This window comes from Dromiciops gliroides, chromosome 6 (assembly GCF_019393635.1).
Source record: "Dromiciops gliroides isolate mDroGli1 chromosome 6, mDroGli1.pri, whole genome shotgun sequence".
Taxonomy (NCBI): Eukaryota; Metazoa; Chordata; class Mammalia; order Microbiotheria; family Microbiotheriidae; genus Dromiciops; species Dromiciops gliroides.
In genome coordinates, this window is record NC_057866.1 from 184,119,308 (window position 1) to 184,138,527 (window position 19,220).

The window sequence follows — 19,220 nt, forward strand, 5'->3', positions numbered from 1 at the left end:
GACTTTTCTTCAAAAAACAAATAATCCAGCATTGAATGGTAAATTAGACAGTGTGGGCATGATGAGGCTGTTATTTCTTTTCTGTGATAATTTAGAACCCAGTTTTTATGCTGATGAGAACATGAAAGTTGACAGACCTCATTCTTTCATTCATTTGTTCATTCTATAAGCCTGTTAAGTTCTAGGTATGTATTAGGCCCTGGGAATATAGGGACAAAAGTGAAGAAGGCATTTACATTATCTTAGGAATGGGGAGGCAAAACATATAAAGATAAGTAAATATATAATGTATGCAACATAATTTCCAAGACAGAGGTCACTAGAAATTCTGTAACTGAGCTGAGCTTTGAAGGAAGTTGTCTTTGAGAGGAAGAAATGAATACACAGTACATTCCAGGCATATTGGAGAGAACCTGTGAAAAGCACAATGATAGGAAGTGAAATATCATGGAAGAGATTGAGTCTTTGTATGGCAAGTGAAATGCTCCTTGGAAAATCTGTTTCTGTTGGATTCTTCCTATGATTAAAGCTTGAGTGTCACAACATTCTACCCAACTAAGCCTAGAGATGGGCTGATAATGTCATATTTGACAGATATCTGGGAAGCTGATGAAAAAAAAGCATTCATAGTTGCTCTTCTGACAACCCATGGAGATTTCATTACATTGTGTTTTTTTTTTCTCCAGTGACCATAAACCTGATTAATTTTCTTCATTATGTTAAATTCTCAAATGTACACCTTGTCTTATGGGTAGTTTCTTTCTGAGTCTACCCAGGTAGAACTTCTCTGATATTTTTCCCTTCTGGATCTGTTATTTCATCAATGTAAGGAACCCCCAGTGAAGGTATTCTTTTCTATTTCTACAGATTAGCACCATCATGGGCAAATCTTAAATTTAAAAATAGAGTTTAAATTTAAAAATTTAAATCTTAAATTTAAAAATAGAGTTACCTGAGACACCGTGTAGTGAAGTGACTTGCTCAGGATCACACAGCTGGGATGTGTTGGTGGTAGGACTTGAACCCAGGGCTTCTGGATTCTTCATTTAGCTCCCTGTCATTATTTAATGCTATCTCTTTTTAAAAAAAAATCTTCCATAGCCTCATCTTGAAGTTTCACATTCTTCTGTTTCTTGTAAAGTGTAATGTCAAGGTCATTGTCTGCTTCTGACATTTCTTCCACATCACCTTCAGTCTTTAGGCCTTTTAAATTTTGTTGGTTTCATTAATATCACATATCTCCTCTTTTCTTTAAAATGTTTGTCCCTGATGAGCAGGAGGTGTTCAGGGAAACCTGGAAGGATTTGCATGAACTGATGATGAATGAGACAAGCAGAACCAGAACATTGTACACAGTATCATCAACATTATGTGTTGATCAACTGTGATAGACTAGATTCTTCTCACCAATACAATGGTACAAGAAAGTTCTAAAGGACTCATGATGGAAAAGGCTCTCCAAATCCAGAAAAAAAAAGAAATGTGGAATGTGGATGCTGATTGAACCATACTATTTCTTTTGTTTTTGGTACTGTTGTTTTTCTTTTTTGAAGTTTTTCCTTTTTGCCTTGATTCTTCTCTTATAACATGACTAATGCAGAAATATGTTTAATGTTCATATATATATATATATATATATATATATATATATATATATATATCCTATATTGGATTACCTGCTGTCTTGAGGAGGGGGGGAGGGAGAGAGAAAAATTTGAAATTGGAAATCTTATAAAAACAAATGTTGAAAACTATCTCTACATGTAAGTAGAAAATAATAAAATGCTTTTTATTAAAAAAAAGTTTGTTTCTGAATTCATCAGAAGAATCTTACTTTCCCCCCATCATCTGTGTCTGTTATCTCCATTTAAAATTTGTTTTTTCCTTTCATTTCTAAGGGCTGTGTTTCTTCTGTTTTCGTACATCCTGCATCCAGCACAGAGGCTTCTTCCTTCTTCTCATTGGAGGATCACAAAGCATTTTTGGAGTGGCCAGATGAGAGAGCTTCCAAAGCCTTGTCTTAGAAACTTCCAAAGGTCAAGAGTCCTCTCCCCAGTCTTTGTAGGGCTGGTATATCCTTCCCTTCCTGGTTCAATCCTTTTTTTCTCTCCTCCTCAGCTAAGGGAAAGAAGAAGGGAGCAGACATGTCTCTGGGAAATGCCCTAGATAGACACACCCCATTGTCAAGATAGTCTAGTGTCCTTTTCTCTCTCTAGGTTTCCCAAGGCTCAGGGCTTCATTGCACCCCTCTCTGGGGGCTTTGTTGCTGTCAGGACTGTTTCCTTCCTGCATGGCCCAGGCAGCTGTCTGAGACTGGCTCTGGTCCAGTGAGGAGGTACAACAGGAATTGGCTTTCAGGGGCCAGACATGGGGGAAGAGAAAGGCAAGACAACAGGCTAGAAACATGGTATGCTCCCTCCTTGGCTGGGCTATATTCTTCTTTGTGGGAATAATTGCTTTCCATCAGTCAATCAAGAGTTATTTGTTGTTTCGCACCTTCCCATCTTTGGGTTGGGGAATACAAATAAAAAGTTAAAAAATCCCTGTCCTCAGGAACCTTACTTTTTAATGGGAGAGACAAACATGTGCATAACTGGGCATATACAAAATACCTACAAAATAGACATAAGGTAACACATTAGCACTTTTAAGATGATTTCAGTATTCTGCCATGTCAAAGATGGCATGCTGATAAGCAAGGTAATTATGTCTAAGTGAGACCATAATTCCTCACATGTGCATATTCAAATACGCCTTTCCCTTGTATTTGGCAATGGTTCCCACACATGACTCAATTGTCGTATCTGTCTGGTATGGAAACATTTCCCCAGGCTCTTTCCTCAATTTTGGATGATGCTGGTGTTTCTCTCACTCCATCCATCAACAGAACTGTCTCTGTAAGATCAATGGGTATCATAACATTCCACACAGTATCACTGTTACCTTGGTTATATGTCACATTCGTCCTAGTAATGTATATAAGATGCAATGCTCTATTTCCTTTTAGAGCTGAAGAAAAACACTTCTAGCCAAACTTCAGTGCAATGTCTCTGTCTCAGGGCATAAATCACCTCTTGTTTACTTCCCCATTGTCTGCTGAAGTTAAATATTTATAACCTCAGATGAGGTAGGAACAGTGGATTTGAAGTTCTCAAGATTGTGCTAAAGCCTTGGGCCTTATAAGTCTTTGAAGTCAGCCATACACTGACATGGAGACAGCAGGTGTAAAGAAAACTATGCCTTTGTGTAGAGGTGTCTGAAAAACTGGATTCCTCACCAGGATACAGAGAGGTACTCCTTTTTATATATGATATGGTTTTATCTGTGTACCCTTCAAAATGATGTCATATCCTATGGTGAGTAGCCAAGCTGATCAATTAATAAGACCCAAAGAGTATTGATCTATTAGAGGATGATCGTCAATGTGGATGGAAGATGCTATGGAGTACTGAGTGCTTTTGGCCATGAGTTAACCTGGGATAGTGGATGGAGCACTGGACTTGGAATCAGGAAGACCTACATTAAAATTCTAGACACTTAACTAGATTTCTGACCCCATATAAGTAATTTACCTCCTCTTGGCTGTCTCTAAAGTGAGGGGTTTAGAATATAAGGTCCCTTGCAACTCTATTTTCCTATGATGCCATAAATACACAAATGGAGTGTTTCTTAACACCAACATAGGGGTAATATATAGGCTGATAAAATTGGGATCTGAAATAATTTTGGCAAATTGGAATTGGAGCACAGAAGCACATTAGATGAGTTGAGAGAGAAAATATAACATCTTATACTTGGGTTAAATATAATTGCATAAATATGAGGTGAAATTCATGATTAGGAAGCAATTCATGTGAAACAGACAAGGATTTTAGTGGGATACAAGCTCATTATGAGTAAGAATTATAATTTAGCAGCCAACAACCACTAATGTGATTTTTGTCTTACTATTGAAATCACTGCTGCTACCACTACTACCACCACCACCATCACCATCACTACCACTACTACAACAATACTACCTATTGATTATTAACTACTATTACTACTACTAATACCACTATCACCACTACCATTACTACTGCTACTACCAATTATTAATTACTCCTCCTCCTCCCACCACCACCATTATCACTACCACTAATATTCACTACTACTACTACTGCCTACTATTATTAACTATTTACTACTACTATTAGCTATTCACTACTACTACTGTTATTACTACCACCCCTGTTATGAACACTAATATCACCAATACTACTACTCTTACTACTACCATCAATCCATTACTACTACTACTACAACTACTACCATTACTACAAGTACTCCCACCACCATCACTACTAATACTATTACCATTACTTAATTACTACTAACTACTACTGCCACCACAAATACCACCACCACTACTACTATGATTACTTAAGGACTCTTCCTCCTCTTTTCTTCTTGTCTCTTCTATCGTCACAATTATTAGCTTTCTTATATTGTGCTTTTCCATTTACAAAGCATACATTCTCTCAACTGTTCTTTCCAATAACCCTGTAGGTTAGGGAGAACAAGTTTTATCAATCCTATTTCATGAATGAGCATGAACCACAAAGTTAAATTACTTTCTCCAGGTTGTATAGTGTCAGGGCTTGGTCAGATCCTGGGCTTTTTTCATTATATTATATAACCAGTTATACTATAGTCAGGGATATAATATCCTATTCTGAGCATCACATTTTAGGAAAGACCTTTACAAGCTTCAGGGCATCCAGAGGAAGGCAACCAAGAAGGTAAGGGCAGTTTAACCTGGTGGAGACTTAGGGGAAACATGATTGTGGCAACAAATATTTGAAAGTGGTCACATAGAAGAAGGATTAGATTTGTTCTTCTTTATCTAAGAGGCCACAGCCTGGACCAATGCAATGTTACAGGGAGGCATATTTTTTCTTATTATAAGGGAAAAAAACCTTCCCAACAATTACAGCTGTCAAAAATGGAGTGAATAAATTTCTTCATGGAATTATGGATTCCCCACTCAAGTTGAGGTTGGACAACCACCTGTTAGAAATGTTGTTAAGAGGATTCATGATTTGGGTAAGGGTTGGATTCGGTAACCTCTGAGATCCTTTCCAGTTCTGGGACTATATATCAGAATTCTGGTCAAGAGCCAACATCAGGCCACCTGAGTATACATGCACCAGCAATGGGTTGTTGGGCAGTTAAGTAAACATTAGTCATAATGACATATAAGGCAGAGGAAGGTAGGAGATACAAAATGCATGCAAATTCTAAGTGGGGGAGGAAAGAGTTCCAGGAACTGGAGGAGGAGGGGTAAGGCTGGCAAAAGAAGAGATCAGAACTGACAGAAAAACAAAATGAGGAGATGCTGATATTAATACATTTTGCTGTCCCAAACTCAGTTGATTTAATTCCCCTTTCACTTTGGCACTAGCCAATCCTAAACTGCCTGGCTTAGAGGTACCGATAAATGATAATAATAATAATGGCTATCATTCCCATAGCACTTTTAGGTTTGCATCACATTAGTACATTTAATCCTCACATCAACCCTGTGAGGAAGGTGTTGTTAATACCCTCATTTTTCAGTAAAAGAACAGAGTCAGAGAAAGGTTAGGTGATGTGCTCAGGGTCACACAGCTAGTGAGGGTCTAAGGTAGGATTTGAATTTATGTCAATTCTGACTCAGAGTCTAGTCTTTGCTCCACATCTGTATCAGAAGATTAATAAGAAAGATCACCAGCCCATCAGGAGAGCAGAAGCATGGAAAAGCAGTTTTCTGGCATAAACATTTCTCGTCCAGGTGTGAGGAGAAGTAAAAACCCCCTTCAATAGATCTGGATTTTGCCTTTATGGGAGGCACATTCCCAGCGTGGGAGAGAATAGCTCTGCGCTTTGGGGCCAATAGTTTCCTGTATGTGTTAGAAAGATCGATGCACATGTTGGTGATCACAGCCCAGCTGGGAGAATTCAAAATTAGAGAAGGAGCTTCAGGGGTCTTGCTCCTAGCACAGTCTGGCTCCATTTCCTGAAGAACCACATATGCACTTCTGCCACTCTGTGATAACTGAGTCACAAACCCTTTAGTCCTACCGTTTCAGTACAAGTCATGGCATCACTCCAATGTCATGGTACTCTTCAAGAAGGAGGCAGCTAGGTGGTGCAGTAGATAAAGCACTGGCCCTAAATTCAGGGGGACCTGAGTTCAAATCTGGCCTCAGAAGGTTGACACTAGCTGCATGACCCTAAGCAAGTCACTTAACCCCCATTGTCTCACAAACACAAAAAAAGAACAGACAACAACAAAAGTCCTACCCCTACTTGAATGTGAGAAATAATCACCTAGCTTTTTCTTGAAGACCTTCAAGGAGGGTGAACTCACTACTTCCAGCAGTAGCCACTTCCACTTTGGGGCAGCTCTGACAGTTAGGAAATTTTGCCTAAATCTAGCTCTTTGCAACTTCTCTAGTTATGTTGTCTAAGATTATGTGTCACTTGTCCGTGATGAGAGAAATGTCTACTCCCTCTAGTTGCAGAGCTGGGCCAAGGATGTGCTGGTGGTACATCTCTCTCTGTGGAAGGAAGGTATGTGAAAAGGGAAGAGATAATTATCCCTATAAATTTATGACATGTCCAAGCTAATGCCCTTAGGTCATAGTCGATGGAACCTCACCAGGTCAGAACGAGTCAATACCAGTCTTATATCATTATATGGCTGTTATTATATACCCTAAAATAATGATAACTCTTATTTGTTTAGTACTTTCCTCTTACCAACCATTTTAAAGAAATCTCATAGTAGCCCTGTGATGCAGGTAGTGTGTGTGTGCGTGTGTGTGTGTGTGTGTGTGTGTGTGTGTGTGTGTGTGTGTACTTGTATTATCTCCATTTTATAGATCAATGTGTTAAGGCAGTGATAGAAAGTTCACATAGGTAATGTAATAATGTATATAATGCTAATGTAATGTTAATGTAATAAGCTGGCAATAATGTCTTCTGAAGCCAGTTCTTGTGGCAACAGACCCCATGTTCCTTGGACCAAAGCACACATAGATCCCACTCATTGAATGTCCTTCACCCGCCCCTTTCTGACTGGCCAACTGAAACAGCCAGTGATTTTAAGATACTAATCTCCACACCTAAAGTGGGGTAGAAAATGAAAACAATTATCTACATTAATCAGGCAAAATCACCTTGCCTTGGGACCGACCCTTAACAAGAGTTATTTCTCTATTAGGAGCGAAGGTCACATTTAAACAGCAAATAGTTGTCACTTGGTTTATTCCCTTTGGGAGAGAGTAAGGAAACCTAAATTCAAATATGTGACCTGGAGGGGAAAGGATCTCTGTCTCATTGCTATTATGATTTCCCTGAGACAACTAGTTTCTCAGGAAAAAAATATCTTGCCAAATCAAAGCTTGGTTTTCTCCATCCTTTAAAAAATATATACCAACAAACTCTTTGAAAGAGCTAGGCTCAGTTGCTTGTGACTCTGCTTTTCTCCCCGCCCCCACCCTTACCTCCCATGATGTGATTGTCTCTGTGTTCCAGAAAAGGAGATGGCTCTGGGCCCAAGGCCTCACAGCTTTCCACCAACAAGCTCATTCTCACTCCACGTACCACCAGGCTTCTTCATGGCTTAGCTTACCATTCAGAGGAGCTAAAGAGAATGAAAGGGCTGCTGTTATTTTTGGTTCTACCTCACCTAACTGTTTCCAAGGGGTGGTATTTTTGCTGTTTGAACACTCGCATATTCTGCAGTCTGGTAAATAATTGAAGCTACAACTTCTTTAGTTTGGAAAATACTCCTGTAGAGCTGGAATAAGTTGGAGGTAGAGCTAGTGGATGAGATAGAGAACACTGATCTTCATGTGATTTCATTTTCCTCATTCATGAGGTTACTCAGAGTTTAATTAACACAAATTAATTTCACAAGTCTGTCTTCTAATTATGGTAATATTTTAAACTATTGTGTTGTTCTAACAACTTCAAACTTTGCATATTTTCTATTTATATATTGGTGTAACTATTGTTTTGCCCTAATAGAATGTAAGCTCGCTGAAAGCAGATGCTGTTTCTTTTTTGTATTTGTAGTCCCTGTACTTGGCACAGTGCCTGGCAAAAGTGAATACTTAAAAAATGTTTGTTAAATTGAAATGAATTATAGGATCATACATCTGGAGTCAGAAGGAGCCTGAGGTTATCTAATTCAATTTCCTTCATTGTACAGAAGAGGAAACAGCGTCTTGTCTAACATCACACAGGTAGTGAGCATCAGAGATGGAATTAGAGCCCCCCATCAGTGCCTTTTCCACTATACAATGATAGCATTAAAAGATATTTTATTATATATTATATATTAACTATGTATAAGGCCCTGTGGCCTTAGATTTGGGACAAATAATGTCCCATATTATTCAGAGGATATGATGGAGCATTTGTGGCCTTCCTATACCAACCACTGATGTTTCATTTATTCATATATTTGTTGTGAAGAAGGATCTTAGCCTGAAACTTGCCTCAAAACCTAGGTGAAATAATGTTCTTTTTCAGTCCTCTAAGTCCTCTTGACAGGAGCAACTAGGAAAGGTTGACTATGGATAAACTGTTTGGGTACACAATATCCTTAGTATATATCAAATGTTATAGGAGATAAGTGGGTCCTAGCAGGTGACTGATACTTGAATTAATACGACTGTTATTGAAACAGGAAAAGCCCAGGCACATATTCACAGGGCATGCCCACTTCTGATTAGCCCTACTAGGTCAGTAGAGGATATTTCAGTTTCTTGGATATAGTGATTAGGGGCATTCACTTCTTAGGCTGTTGTCAAGTAACATATACACATAGAATGGCTGGAAGGTTATATTTGTATCTCACAGTAGCTGTTATTGACATTATTATTGATAGTTCCAGAGAGAACTTCCATCTAATATTTCTTGACCAGAAAGAAAAAGATCATGAAATTTTGAGTGAGACTGTAGGTTAAAGTGGACAACAGTCAGTTGATGCCATGTATTGAATGAGGAAGACAATTTAACCTAATAAATGTTTGTTAATGTATTAATTAAATTATTAATTAATAAGAGTAATTAATTAATAGGATTCAGTGGTGTTTTTGTGTTGTTGTTTTATTGCGGGGACAATGAGGGTTAAGTGACTTCCCCAAGATCACATAGCTAGTAAGTATCAAATGTCTAAGGCTGGATCTGAACTCAGTCCTTCTTGAATCTAGAGCTGTTGCTCCACTGCGCCACCTAGCTGCACCCAATTAATAGGATTCTTGATAGATTTTTATTATGTGTCCTGTGTGCAAGGAAGCAATTTCTTTGAAATTGAGTAAATTACCCAAGATCACACCTGTGGTAAACAACCGAGGTAGAGATAAATCCCAGGCACCCTGATGCTAAATTTGGTAGGACTCTTTCCGTTATACAACACTGTTTCTGAGTTATTAAACCCCTAAAAATAAATTTGCTTTTTTTTCCTTCTCATGATAGATGCTTAATATGTGCACCTTTGTTGAGCTATTGAAAATTACAATATGCTAATTTTTCAAATGTATATTCCTTGATATAAGCAAAAACTGTTCCTTGATATAAGCAAAACAATGCACAATCAAAAACAAAACAAAATAAAACAGAGTCAATCCTAAATGAAGATTGTTTTTAGGCTATTTCTTTGTCTTTTCATTAATACCCCTATTGTTTAATGTAAGCCACAACCAATGAGAAAGTTCTTTCAAAGTATGTAATAATACTACCATACTTGATCGTAGCCCAAATAGGCAAGAAGCAACACAAGAATAATAATAATGAGTCCATATTTATATAGTATTTTAAAGATAATATATTTTCCATTCATAATCATAATCTCATTTGATATTTACAATGTCTCTGAGAGACAGGTACAATTATCACCCCTGTTTTACAGATAAGAAAACTGAAGGACATTGTTATTAAATTATTTGCTAAGGGTCATCGGGCTAATTAGTGCCAGAAGTGTAATTTAAATCTGTGTTTTTCTGGCTCTGAGTCCCATGTTCTCTCTCCTACAATCGAAAAACTTTATTGTTTGAAAGATTGGATAAGTTCTTCCGATAACTATTTTGAGTTTCTCACTACTTAAATGTGTAAAGATGTATGAAATTCATAAAAACAAGTGTAAAGCATATTATTAAGTTCTGACTCCTCTAAGAAAAATTGAATATAATCCCCCTCCTGGCCATGAAAATCTCATTCTTTCTCTTACAATTTGATTTGTTTCTTTGGCAACAGTCTCTGTGCATGACTTGAGCAGTGTTTGTGTTAGCTGTAGACAGTCAATATACCTGTGAGCCAATATATACTGTAATTAGAACTCATAGGGTTGGGGCATTCAAGGGTATGGTGTCACCCACCTAGTCAGTAAGTGATTTTGTGGCAGCTGGCCATATTCAGCAAAATAAAGAATAAAATGAGGGGGAAAACCCACTTTGGGACCAGAGTAGAACTCCCTTAATTGTGTTTTTTGAGTATGTACACAGGAGATGAGACATGCTGAGGATCTTGTCATTTCCTGTGTTATCTTGTATCTTGATCTCCCCAGTATTTTATATGCCACCTAGCAGTGTGTGATCAGTAAGAATGATATACAAATTATTAATAACATAAAGAAGTAAGATCAAGATGAAAGGTACACAGAAATTTTTAGAATTTTTTAAGAATCATTGTTGTTCAGTTGTGTCCAACACTTTTTGATAACATTTTGAGGTTTTCTTGGCAAAAATATTGGAGTGATTTGCCATTTCCTTGTTTAGCTCTTTTTACAGATAAGGAAACTGAAGCAAAGTTAAGTGACTTGCCCAGAGACACATAGCTACTAAGTGTCTGAGGCATTATTTGAACTGATAAAGATGAGTCTTCCTGATTCCTAGCTCAGAGCTCTATCTACTGTGCTACCTACAATGCAGTAATTCAACTTCGATTTCTCTGAATAGTTTGGAATGTAATTATAGTAATACTTGTAATACATATGAATGGATCTTCATGTTTTTCTTGCACCCTTGGTCATGGGGCAAACCTCATATAGCAATGAAGTGATGTCACACTCAAATAGAAATATGGAGGGGGACACTAAACTGTACATAAGGATTCATGTGGGTCTCATATTGATTTAGAAAACCTCCTAATTAACATTATCTTTTATTGCATCTTGTTAAATACTTCCCAATTCCATTTTCATTTGTTTTGGGAAGAGTTAGGGGCAGTGTGTTTGACACCCCTACAATAAGGGATCAAAGGTCCATGGCACATAGGGAAAAGAACAACAACAACAACAGAGTACAAAACACAATGTACTTAATGATTCTTCAGTACTGGCCTGAGCCTGTGATTTCACTAGGGTAGGTCACAATTTTCTTGATTCTACTTTAGTGCTAGTGCCTTCCCTAGTTATGTCGAATTTATCCTGTATATATCTTATTTGCATGTAATTGTTTGCAATTTGTCTCCCCCCATTCGACTATGAATTCCTTGAGATCTGGAAAAGGCTGGTTTTTTGTGGGTTTTTTTTTGTCTTTGTATTCCCAGCACTTAACACAGTGCCTGGCACAGCATACACATAAATAAATGCTTATTCGTACTTACAAGTCTTCCGTGACTCTATATTTCCATTTAGTTCTTATCCATTTTTTCTGTAAAGCTTCCCATGTAGAGCAGCCAAAAGTGTTTTTCTAATATTTCATGGATATCAGTGCAGTTCTTGAGCTATTTGTTTTTTACACACTCACTAAATGACCAGGCCCCCTCTTTTGTGATCATATGTGTCCTTGGTATCTTTTATGCCATTTTTTATGTACTTGTCATCTTTATATTTCCTTTCCAGTTTCCTTTTCAATAATGTTAATTATTCTGCACTTGTGTTCCATGCTTCATATAAGTATTACATCTCCTGTAAAATGTTGGCATTAAGACTATGAACTTCTGAGGCAACAAGCAGCTTGGTATCATGGAAAAGGCTTTGCCGCTTCTCATATGTGATCCAATCTAGTCTTCTCCTCTGATTATAATTGTGTCAGGCTCATTACCTATAGTGCTCATTGAAGATAGATCTATGTGTTCATATTGGTGTGTTCTTTTATATACATAAATAAATACTAACTCAAAAGGCTATCCAGTGGGGGCAGCTAGGTGGTGCAGTGAATAAAGCACTGGCCCTGGATTCAGGTGGACCTGAGTTCAAATCTGGACTCAGACACTTGACACTTACTAGCTGTGTGACCCTGGGCAAGTCACTTAACCCTCATTGCCCCACCGAAAATTTAAAAAAGGCTACCCAGCCAAGTACTTCACATTTTCCACATGGTTTGGTAGTCCAATGTGGATTGCCAGACAAATTTTTTTTCAAATGAGCTTACCCATAAACAAGATAAGAATCATACAATTGCTGATTACAACAGTGTGAAAATATATGTGTTTGTACATTTAATAAATATGCAAAGAAGAATAAATTTTAATAGTCAGCCTTTTAATTTGCTTACATTAATAAGTCATAGTCATATGTTATGTCATATCAGGTCACTGTTCCTATTATCCTCTATTTTTTTTCTTCCCTATTCTGACATAAACAATCTTTCCAGTACTTGCCAAACACAGTTTTAAGGAGTTAACTGTATTTTTCTGAGCATGAAAACAGGACTTCATTGTTTGAGTTGTGTGTTATCAGGAGGAGTGGAGGGTAGACCTGTGATTTATTTCATCAATGTGGGTAACTAAAACTGAAATGCTTTCCTTTGATGCAGATCAATCTCAATAACTCATTTTTATAGTTTGATCTTAAGAAGATCTACCTGGGAAATGAGAAATTAAGTTATCATAACTTTCCCGTGGTCAGTACTAGGCAGAAGCAGGATTTGAACTTAGGTTTTCTTGCCTCCAAAGCTGACCTTCCATCTACTATATCATGCTGTCTTTCAACAGGACCTTAATGAGAATCAATTTCACCATTATAGTTGAACTCACTGAATTCATATTTACCTTGTTGTTGCTTAGTCATGTCCAATTCTGTAATCCCATGGACTGGTTTATAGGGTTTTCTTGGCAAAGATACTGGAATGGTTTGTCATTTCCTTTTCTAGTGTGTACCCATTTGATAAATGAGGAACTAGGGTAAATGGTGTTTAATTGACTTGTCCAAAGTCGTAGAGTAAATGTCTGAGGCTGGATTTGAACTCAGATCTTCCTATTTAGCTGTCCTACCTATTTTCTAATCATTATAGAAAATAGTATCATAAAATTATAGAAATACACTTTCTTTGTTAGAAGACTAAATGATTTTTATGAGCCATATAGTGAGCAATCTGAAGTATTCTAATGGGAGGATGCAAGGAAGACTATCTTTGAGAGGAACGTAGGACTTTATATATAAATATACACAATAAAATCTTAGACCTGGAAAGTACCTTAGAGATCTTTTCTTTCAAGTTCTAAAGATTATAGATGAAGAAACTGAGGTCCAGATTGGTAAAGTAACTTGTCCAAGGTCACAAAGGAAATTAGAGACAGACTTTGGACTAATATGAAGATCTGATTCTTCTGTCCAATATACACTCTAGCATACTGCCTCCCTAATAGAATTATATCACTATGGAATGTAAGAAATACCTGTCTGTCTATCTACTCATTTATTTATTTATACATTCCTTTTCTTTTACTTTTTGCATGTCTATATATTTTGTTGAATTTCAATTTTATTTTGAATTCCAAATTTTCTCCTCCCTCCATCCCTTCCCCTACCCATTGATTGAGAAGGTACGAAATATGATAACCATTATATAAGTGAATTCATGTAAAATTAGCCATGGTCTGGAAAAACAAACAAACAAACAAAACACCCAAAGATACAAAAATATGCTTCGGTCTATATCTCTGAGCCCATTAGTTCTCTATCAGGGATGGATAGCATTTTTCATTTCATGTGTCCTCTGGAATTATAGTACCTCATTATAATGATTCAAGTTACTAAGACTTTCACAGTTTTAAAAAAACCCAGTATTTTTACAATATTACTGTCTCCATGTGCGTTGTTTTCCTGGTTCTACTCACTCCACTTTGTATAGATTTATATGTCTTCCCAGTTTTTTCTGAAACAACCCTTTTCATTATTTTTTAATTTAAACTTAATTTTTAAATTGTCTCTTCCACATCTTTCCCCTACCTATATTCCTTCCCCAACCATTGAGAAATCAAGAAATGCAATACCTATTTTACATGTACCATCATGTGAAATATATTTCTGCATTACCCATGTTCCAAAAAAAAAAAAAAAAAGAAAAGAAAAATAAAGTAAAAACACGTTCATCCCCACGTTAAATCTATAAGTTCTCTATCTGAAGGTGGATAACATTTTATATCATGAGTTTTTTGGAACTGTGGTAGATCATTGTACTGATTAGAGTTTCTATGTCTTTCCAAGTTGATTACTGTTGCAACATTTCTGTTACTCTGTAGATTGTTCTTCTGGCTCTGCTCCTTTCACTTTGCTTCAGTTCATCTAAGTCTTCCCAGGTTTTTCTAAAGCCACTTTGTTCCTCATTTCTTATAGCACAATATAATTTCTTTACAATCATATATTACAACTTGGTTGGCCATTTCCCAGTTGATGCATATCCCCTCAGTTTTGAATTCTTTGTCACCATGAAAAGTTACTATAAATATTTTTGTGTATATAGGTCCTTTCTTCTTTTCTTTGATCTTTTTGGGATAGAGACCTATTAGTGCTATTGGTGACACAAAGCCTCTGTATGCAGAGCTTCTTGTATGTGTTAAGTTTTACTTTCTCTAGAAAAGTGAGTCAGAGTACCTTCTTTTAAAACAGGATGCAGAGTTCTATAGCCCTTTGGGCATATTTCCAAATTGTTCTCCAAATCTGGAAAGCAAGGATCCTTATGTGTGGTTAAGTAACCCCCATTTCTATTTGAGTTTGAGACTACTTTTTCTCCTCATCTAGTTTCTTGTCATTTCTGCTAGATTGGGAGCTTCTTGAGGACAGAGAGTTTTTCACTTCTATCTTTGTATCTGCCACAACAAGCAGAGTGACTATCCCATAGAACACTTAATAAATGCTTGTTGATTGATTCACTCACGTCTTCTGCAATTTTTCTCAGTCAGCAGTGAATGTTTTGCCTTGTCCACTAAAATGATTACAAAAATCCTGACCATATTGCTCTAAATCTGATTTTATGAAGATACAAGATGCTAACAAGGTGTTTTCAGAGTTTGAGCAATCCCAACACTTGGTGGCTAATGAAGTGTTTGTTTTGGATGATTGCCAAGGTTTCTTCCTACTCTAAAATTCAATAGTTAGGGTTAAAGAATCAACATCACAATGACAGGAGAGTAAATGCATGGTTTGACAGCAATTTGTATGACAAAGACATGGCAATGTTAGTCAATGGGGAGCTGGCAGTGATGAGCCATCATGTGATTAGGGCAACCAGAATTCAGGACTTCTTGGTCCCATAGCAATAGGTAGAAGTTGAAGAGAGGCAGATTTTCCTTCCATGTAATGAAAAAACTTACAAAAAACAATGAGAATTTTCCACAAGGTAAATGGGCTTTCTCAGTGTGGGGTCATGGGTTCCTCCAAGTATCTTTAAGTAAAAGCTGTATAATCACTGATTGGGATATGGTAGAGGGGATTTTTGGTCAGGTGCAATTAAGATACATAGTTTCTAAAAAAAAAAAAACAAAAAAAACCCAAAAACAAAAAAAAATTACTAGCTGTGTGACCGTGGGCAAGTCACTTAACCCCCGTTGCCTAAAAAAAAAAAAACCAAAAACCAAGATACATAGTTTCTTGGGGCAGCTAGGTGGCGTAGTAGATAGAGCACTGTCCCTGGATTCAAGAGGACCTGAGTTCAAATCCGGCCTCAGACACTTGATACTTATTAACTACTTATTAACTGTGTGACTCTGGGCAAGTCATTTAACCCTCATTGCCCCACAAAAAAATTAAAACATACATATTTTCTTCTTTTAACTTTGAGATTCTGTGATCAAAAGTCAGAGGAAGAGTAGGGAAAATTTTGCTTTGGTCAATTGTATGATTGGTTAGCCTATTCATAGAGCATATCCTCTAATTGCAACTCAGGCTTACCAGAGTGTGACATGAGCCATACATTGTGCCTCTAAAGACATCAGAAAGTTGATTTGCTTTCTCCTTGTGCAACACTTAATGAGTAGTACAAGAGAGAAAAATATCCTGCAACCTTTTGTTGGCCATAACTACTATTTCTATAGGATTGAACATCCCTTTTCTTTTCCCTTCCCCCATCTCAGTTCTATCCCTCACCCTAGACCTCTCTAAAAGCCTTCCATATGTTATTACTTTGTAAAACTATAATCTCACATATTCATCCTTAGAAATGACAGTAATATATACAGAGGGGCTTACTTCCCAGATGGAGAAAATCTTGGCCCTGAAAATCAATAACTTGGGGAAAAAATTACTTAACAGTAACTTGGACCCTATTCAGAGGACAAAAAGCCATTGTCACCATTAAGAAATTCAAGTAGACCATAAGGGTTTCAGTGGTTTATGCATTCAAATATATGCTGTTGTTACTGAAGTTAATAAAACTCAGGCACATGTCTGAGGTGGACTTATTAAATTTATATTTCATTTAAAGCCTCAGTAAGTATAGCTTCTTTTACAGGGTGGGCCAAAATTCACAATATTTTGGTAACTTTTTGAAAATTATTTTTTCTTTATTTTTTGCCATTTATGAGAATTGATTTTTCACACATAGTATAAATTTATTTCCTATTTGTACTGTATATGATGCTATGATATTGTAAATTAAAAACATAAACCAAAGAATTTATTAAATATTGAAACCCCTTCCTGACTTTTGTTTTACCCTGTACAACTTGGTTCTACTTTCTCTAGAAAATTGAGTCAAAATAGATCTTTTAAATGATTTAAAATTTTTGGAACTATTTTCCTGAAAATCAAAACTTCCTAAATGACCAAAAGAAATTAGTCTGGCAACCATGATTCAAGGTAGCCTAAGATATTCTATGAGATTGTATTCTTTTTCTATCAATCCTACTATTTTTAAAAAAAAAGTTTCTTGGTCAACTCAGTTCAGGCTCCCAATTTAGTTTTTTTTTTTTAAATAAAAGGCAGTAAAGAAGACCTGAGTTCAAATTCCACCCTAGACCCATCCTAGCTATGTGACCCTGTGTAATTCACTTAACTTTTCTTTGCCTTGGTTTCTTCAGATGTAAAATGTGGGTAATAATAGTATCTACGTCCCAGGATTGTTGTGAGGATAAAGTGACTTATTAAAGCACTTTGCAAGCTGTAAAGCACTATATAAAGATCAGCTACTATTATTAATAACATCAGCATCACTAGTACAAATATTAATATTTGTATTATTAACAACACCAATAGCAGTAATTATTTATAATAATGTTGTGATTAATATTAATGTTAATAATAATAGTATAATATGTACATGTATAAACCTAGATCCAATTGCTTAATGCTTCAGGGATTGGGGAGAGGAGGGAGGGACAGAAGGATGGAATTTGGAACTCAAAACTTTAAATAAAATATTTATAATAATAATATTATAATAATAAAAAGGATTAGTGAAACCTAATGTAATTAGGAAGTTTTCTGAGAAAAACTCTCAATGAAAGTTGAACTTACTTAAAGCATGGGAGTTCTCATTTCCTTGGGAAATACAATTTATAACTGCCTGAGAAAGAAAAGTAACATAACGTGTGTGTGTTTCTTATGGAATGTTTTATTACTTATTTATTAAGCAATTAGCTTGAACAAATTCCCATAACGCTTTCTTGTAGGAAGTTAATCAGATGTCCCATGAATCATGGGTAAGTCCCATAATCAGTGATTTAATCAGTTCTTTTTTGGTTACATAGCCAAGTCACAATCTTACTGAACCTTATTTTCCTCATCTCTGTTTGGGGACAATAATATGTCTATGGTATCTATTTCACAGGAATGTTGGGAAGATCCAATGAATTAATACATATGGAAGATGTTTTATAAACCTTAAAGCACAATGTAAATATTAGATGGTCCTATTTTTAACCCCACTAGAATGTAAGCTCTTGGAAGGAGAGGTTGTTTGACTTTTTGGTCTGTATTCTCAGTGTCTTGAACATATAAAGTGCTTAGTAAGTATTTCTTATAATTCAGAGTGAGAGAAAATTTAAATGGAACAAATGGTGATTTATATCTATATCAACCGAATTTTTAGTTATTTTAGATAATTTCATTTTTAATAATTTTAGAATATTAGTAACACTGAGGATACTTTATATGTCTTTGGTTTTAATTTTCATCATGACCCTTCTAACTCTTTCCTAGAACAGGACAAAATAAAGCTATTAGGTATTTAAGAGGGGGAATTGAGACTTGGGGGTCTACAAACAGAAAGAAGGAAAATGCTTCCAGGGCAATCCGCTCTTTTAGTAAACACAATTTAATTACAAGGATCATAATGGCATCATCAAGATCTATTTCAGAATCAAAGGAAAGAGACACAAAGAAAGGAGGGCAGTGGGAATTTATGACGTCTTATTCCCTTTTGGGCTTTTATCAAGCGGAAAGGACAGACACATTTGTTTGGTTTTTCCTCACCGTCCATTTCCTTTTCTGAAATAAGGAAATAAACTAGTTTTAGTTTTAATGTTTTTAAAAGATTTAAATGTAATTGTTTTTTTTTAATCCAACCTCAAGTATACTCCCAGAATACTACAGTCCCAGCCAGGAGAGATAATAGAGGTTGTGAATTCTGACTACTCTAGGATTATTGTCAGCAGTAAAAATCATCTTATTCTACCGTTTTTACCTCATAGAGATGCGGGATTGATGGCTAATATTGTTCTATGATACACAGAGAAGTCCCGGGATAAGAGACTGTTTCATGAACTAGCAAAGACTTCACAATACCAACGGAGTTTGAGATCAGAATATGGAATGGAATGTCATTTGGGGGAAATTGGCTTGACAGAGAAAATCACAGGATCATAGGTTTAGGACTAGAAAGGACCTTGAAGGTCATCAGAGTACAATTCCCTCATTTTTATAGATGAGAACACTGAGGCAAACAGTGGTTAAGAGACTTGCGTAGGTTCAAACACGTAGAAAGTATCTGAGGAGAGATTTAAATCTAGGTTTTCAGGAATTC